Below are 6,482 nucleotides of genomic sequence, written 5' to 3'. Positions count from 1 at the left end.
GTAACATTTAGTATCATCTGGAATAGTACAATAGCATGGTGGTAATAAGAACATCTCATAATGTTACCACGGTTATCACTTCAATATTTATTTATTTTATTTATTTATTATTGTTGTTTTTAGTTTACAGTATTTATTTATTTATTTATATATACTGTACATAAATTACAGTGGATTTGAAAAACATGAGTATAATGGGGGAGCAGTACAACATGGGTTGTACAGTAATAAGGTTGAACAAGAGGACAGAGCTGTCAGGATTATGTCTAGTTGGCAATTATGTTTATTGCAATGGTAATTACTTATCTATTTACATGATAATTTCCGATAAAACGGTTTTGATGGTACAATAAAAGCATGTACTGTAAATATAGTAGGTGTTACAAGAAATATTAATACTTAGACTATAGATATTTTTTAAGAGATGGTTTAAAGGAAGGGAGCATAGCCTTTGCTGGGATGGGTGGGGGCAAGTTGTTCCACACCTTCACACCATGATATTTTATGGAGGTCTGAGACTGAGAGGAGTGCATGGGGGGTGGTCTTAGTAGCTCTGGGTGCCTTAAGTTGTATCTCTGATTATTCCGGAACTGGAAATAATTATTGTCAAGCAAGTGATTGATAGATTTGTAAACAAAGAGGGCACAGCAGTAGGTGTTAATATCTTCGAATTTAAAAATTTTCAATATAGCAAATTTTTCGTTTGTGTGATCTGTTTTTTCAAGTAGGTCATTGTCCGTACAACTCTCTTTTGTGCAGTAACCAGAGATTGTGTTTTTGAAGAGCCAGAGGCCCTCCATAGTGTGTGACAGTGTATCAATGTGTTGGTAAACAAGATCATGATAGATTTCTTTCATTGCTGTGAGAGTGAGTGACTGTCGAGTGTGATACATGATACCTCACTGTTTATTGACTTTACTGTGAATGCCTTGTATGTGGTTCGCGTTTGAGGACTGTATTACCAAGGTACAGAAGGTCTCAGTCTGGGGGTATGTTTTTCCTTCTGTGAAAGATCGTGTAGTGGTTTTTCTCAAGTTTTAAGGTCAGTTTATTATGTATTACCCAGGTCCTGACTTTAGTCAATTCAGTGTTAATAGTTCTCATCAAGGAATGGAGGTCTGAGTTGCTGGCATAGAGATTACTGGGTACTATCGTCTGTAAATAAGTTGTATTTTATGAGTGTGCTGGCATGGACTATGTAGTTTATGTACAACAAAAGCAGTACTGGACCGAGAATGGAACCTTGGGGTACGCCATACAAGATTGGCTAGGACTCAGATTGGTGATTGTTATAGCAGACATACTGCATTCTGTTGGACAGATATGAGGTAAACGAATTGTGGGACAAGCCCCTAACGCCGTAATGTTCAAGCTTTGAAAGGAGGATGGTATGGTCGACCGACCGTATCGAAGGCTTTAGAGAGGTCCAAGAATGTACCGACTGTGAACTGACTGTCCTCAAAGGAATTTAAGATGTCATTAGTAAAGGATAGCAGACCACTCTCAGTCGACCGTCTAGCTTTATATCCAAACTGGGAGTCTGTAAAGATGTTATTGGCATTGCAGAAGGAATTTAGTCTACTACATGCTAGCTTCTCCAGTATCTTACTCAAGGCTGGGAGGACTGATATGGGGTGGTAATTCTTGAAGAGACCTTTGTCCCCAGATTTTTTATATGCTGGGTGAACTTTAGCAATTTTCAGTTTATCTGGAAAGACACCACTAGTGAAGGAGGAGTTACAAATGTGTAGGAGAACAGGTACCCTGTAGTAATAAGTGGGCTACTTTCTTAATGATGCTCATTGGTAGATTGTCTTTGCCTGCTGTTGCATCTTTGGACATTTTTATGATGGCCAGTAATTCATCTGCTGTGACAGGGGATAAGAACAGCTCATTTTGCTGTCTGTTTTGCAGGTAGGCTCTAAGTTCCTGATGGTGATCAGGGATGCTCTCTGCAAGATTTTTGCCAACATTAATAAAATAATCATTGAAGTTGTATGTATATTATGTATGCTGGATTATGTATTATGTATGTATATTATGTATGTGCTCCATTTATTTATATTTATTCAGCCTAGCTAGCAGCGTGTGGCAATGTTATTACCATATCCCACATGCTTAATTAATGTGCCTGGCGACGTATGGAAGCTGCTAATGTATCACTTGCCATACGTCGTCTATAGCAGTTGACAAGGAGCCTAGCTGAGGTGCACCCCCTTGTATTACTCTTATCCAGTAAACCGAACCTACAAAACTATACAGGTGTTTGTGTTCTCTCCTGTATATAGAACTTATTACCCAGAACACCTAACAGAAGTGGTTGGCAATAGGGGAGGGTTCCGTTACAACTGAATCATTTATCATAAAAGCTGAGTGGGGGGCCGAAGGCTGTGTTTTCCTGTTCTGAATAGAATTTATGATATTCCAGGTTTTCTTACTGTCGCCTGATGCTGACTGGAGCTTATTTGTATAATAGTTATGTCTGGCATTTCTGACTGCTTGAGTTACTCTATTTCTGATACTTCGGTAAGCATCACCGAAAGTTATAAGTCTTTTTGCAAATTTCCTTTGGAGTTTGTGTTTTTCTTTTATCATTATCTTAATTTCGCTTGTGATATAGGGTTTGGAAATGGATACAGTTTTCACTGACTTAGTCTTGAGCGGGAAGCATTTATCAAAGCAAGCATTGAAGATGCAAGAGAAGTTACAGCTGTTCACGTTAGGGTTGTTGGAAGCTTAGACAAGATCCCAGTTAGCATTCATTAGGTTGTTTTCAAAAAGGAGCATGTTGTCGGTGCAGTAGTCTCTGTATTGGATTGAGACTCTACTAGACCTTTCAGGTCTTGTGGCTGTTTTATACATGGCAAAAATTGGGAAGTGATCTGAGATATTGTTATAAATAATTCCACTTGCAAGATTGTTAGGAGTGTTGTCAGTTCAGATATGATCTATCACAGTGGCAGAGGTGGCAGTTACTCTAGTGGGTTTGGTTATGGTGTTGAAGAAGAGTTTAGAATAACAGGTAGCAAGAAGGTCTAATACTGAGGTGTTGGTTTCTGATTTTAATAGATAGTCGGCTGAAAATATGGTTTGACCCCAAAACAATTCCTACAAAAAGTTTCTCAACTGTTTATTGTTGTATCAGGTGTGCTTAATAACATATCAAAAGTCTACCACCTGGTCTACCATTGACTCGAACTGTGGGTTATCCTTCAACAGATCCGACACAACCAGGTGATTGAAACATCTGTCCACCAGCAAATGTCCACGGAAAGCTCTTTGCACTGATTTTCCAGTCATCATATGTTGGATGGCATTTCCACCATAGACAACTTCCATAATGCTCCTGAGGCCTCTGCCTTCCATCAGTGTGCCTATTGCACCAAGAAGGTTCATGAATGTGTGAAAACATCCAAGCATCAAGACAATACTTTTCAAGTGGCTACTCTGTGGTGCATCTATGATGATCTCTGCAGCTTTCCAATACAGGGGCTGATCAAACGTAATAATGGGCGGAGTATGGTGTTTGGTAGCGAGATCACAAACGAAATCAAGCGTGGACAGAATGCATGTCTTGTCCCCAGAGTACAAGTCAATCATAGGCAAAAATGCAATTGATGATTGGCGTGGGTGCTCTAATCCTTGATGAATGATATGCATCATTCCCTGCCACCCACGGGTTTCCTGCTTGAAGTTTAGTGAAAGCTCCCACAGTACATCAATTGTCTTATCACTGCTGACCAATGCCGGGAGTTGTTCAAACATGATGGTTTGGGGCACATGTTTAGCGAAGCGATGTTCAATGATTGGAATTTTACTTTTCACTGAAAAATCAAGGTTGGTAACGTTTCTCCTTGGAATGACATGATCCTTCTTTCGCCCTGGGGTGAGTGCTGCTATGATCCCCATTCCGTGGAAGATCCCCCTGCCATCAATAGAAAGGATATTGTGGTCAACATTATCCCCGGCGAAAAGAAATGTCATGTCTAGCAAATCAATGTCATCCACTAACAAATCTGGAGCAACTGAATCCGCTGCATTCTTTTCAAAACACATGACTTCTTTATAAGAACTAAATCCCATTTCATGAAGGGTATCCACCAGGAACTGTGACCGATACATATGATGTACCTGCACTGCAAGGCCAACTTGTAAGGGAGCTTCAACAGCACATGGTCGAACTGCCTGGACAATTGCATGTCCTATTCCTGCAACCTTTCGTCTTGTCTCCTTTCCCACGAAAAGACCATGCAACAGCATCTGCAGAGTGTCGGGAACAAACGAAAGGGCAGAATCAAGCTTGAGTGACTTTGCACTTTTTTTTTTTTTTAATGCCAACAACATCTGGTGTTCCCAGGCGGTCACCCATCCAAGTACTAACCAGACCCAATGTTGCTTAACTTCGCTGATCGGACGAGAAGCGGTGTTTTCAACGTGGTATGGCCTTGGATGCTGATCTGTAAGGGATGGCACATTAGACTTGATAATCACTTTAAATGAGTCGTGCCACTGTTTCAATGATCGCCTGTTTTTTGTGATTCTTCGTCCTTTGCTTGGATGTTGAAATAAGATCTCAGTATCTGTGACGTCTTTTCCCTCAGTGTCACTATGTCATAAAGGCCTTCCCCTTCAGCAAAATGAACATTGTCCCCATACTGTCTTTCAATTGTCCTTTGAGGTATTGATTTCCATATGGTTCAGAATCTGTATTTGTCAGAAATTCCTTCATTTTTTCTCGTAAATGTGAAATTCAATTGTTCTTCATCATTATTCTCAAGGTAAGAGCAAACGTTCATGAATGCCTGCTCCTGATCTTCGTTTTTGGGCCGGCCTGACTTTCTGCGCTTGCCTCTGGGACATTCTGGAACTGTAGTGGTATGCTAAGCCCAGACAGGAAATTACCACTGCAAGAGCGATGGTAAATACAGTCTGCAGCATGTAGATCACAGCCATAATATTCAATCCTGCCTTTCACAGTGAAGGCCCATTCATCTGACCGGCTGTCACAACAATCAAGAATGGTCTGCACAAACGTATCGGTCTTTACATAACTAAAGCTTGCACCTCTTGGTGTTACTGTAGTCCCACAGAAAAGGCAATCCGTTTGGCTGTTGAAAGGACTGGATGATACTCTGGCACTTCTCTTTGGTGGCTCAACTTTCTTTTTTTTTTTTCAATGTCTTTTGGATTGATGTACCTCTTTCGACATGTAATGTGTGCTTTTTCACCAGCTGAAACGACTCCATCATCCCCTCTTTGCACACTCGCACTGTGGATTCCATCAGCTCCCTTCTGAAAAGATGCGAAAGTGATGGTCATTAGTAAATAAAGTCAGTAAATAAATAATGTAAATAAACAGTCACACAAAGCAAATTGTATCTTGGATTTCACAATTATGTAATCATGCCGCTTTTTTAACAAGCCAAACAGATTCCTAGGCCACCAAAACATGGGGTTAGACATCAAAATTGCTTCTCTAGGATGAATAATGAAGGAGGAACAGGCATTTTTAGAATTTGGTGGCTATTCGACACCATCTTCAAAATTAGACCTTTCTCGTGGTAAGACTGTGGTAGACTTTTGATATGTTATTTGTATAGATATGTACATACCAAGATATGTGAACACGCCTGACACCAGGACTCTTGTTACCATTCATTGTACCATTTATTCACATGTCTGTATTACTACATATTATTATAGCATGTCTGATGTCCATGCTTATGTCTAATGCCTATGTTCATTTACTATGTCCCGATGTACTATGTCTGTACCGCGCTAGTCGAGTAATTAGAAGACCTCATTTATTGTCCTAGGAATGTCTAGCAACTCCCCTTGCCTGGCTAGCTAATTTCCCTCAGATCGGCCTCGGCCTACCTACGGTCCGGGGTCCCTAGTAACCGCTCCTGTATCGGTTGGCTATCACGCCCAGCCTTGTACCACTTATTGAATATACCTACTGCTCGTGCCCTGGAGTTTCAAGAACCTTGTCTAGGATTACATCCACCACACCACATGGCGCAGTTTGAGTAGCTCCAACACGACAGTTTACAAGCCTCAAGAGCCGGCCCCGTCTGTTTCCGGCCTCGTGTTTCCCGCCCAGAAGATATACTCCACAGTGCCCCTGGATTTAAAGTGCTTTGTGACCTTGTGAAGTGCCCTAAGTGAAGTGCAGTGCCTTTCATGTCTCTTTGCTATGTTTCTGCGGCCCTACAGGTAGCAGACACGCCTCCAGCCCAGTTTCCAAGACAGCACTTCCGGCATACACCCCCCATCCACGGAGGCTCGCAAGCCACTGCCCGCGTTCCCTCCACTGAGTCATCACCAGCATCTCGCCCGGGCGCGCGGAGGAATACACCGCCGCTAGCCGCCTCCTCTCACTTCACAAATATTACAGTCAGTACTCTTTTACTTGCCAGCCAGTTCCTGCACTTAAGCAAATCCATTGGCGAAAATATAGCACTTCACCTTATTCTCCTTGT

The 6,482-nt window shown here is 41.5% G+C and overlaps 1 non-coding gene across 1 annotated transcript; it reads right to left on the bottom strand.

Annotated features, from left to right (window-relative positions):
- Window positions 1-4,332: 4,332 nt before the first annotated feature.
- Window positions 4,333-4,450, bottom strand: LOC121862680. Its single transcript, XR_006088264.1, has one exon. It is a non-coding gene; the product is annotated as a 5S ribosomal RNA (ribosomal RNA).
- Between the last annotated feature and the right edge of the window lie 2,032 nt (window positions 4,451-6,482).

Source organism: Homarus americanus, unplaced genomic scaffold, assembly GCF_018991925.1.
Source record: "Homarus americanus isolate GMGI-L3 unplaced genomic scaffold, GMGI_Hamer_2.0 scaffold31037, whole genome shotgun sequence".
In the NCBI taxonomy this organism is placed as follows: Eukaryota; Metazoa; Arthropoda; class Malacostraca; order Decapoda; family Nephropidae; genus Homarus; species Homarus americanus.
The sequence above is the reverse complement of the archived record's forward strand: the minus strand, read 5'-3'. Positions and strand labels throughout refer to the sequence as shown.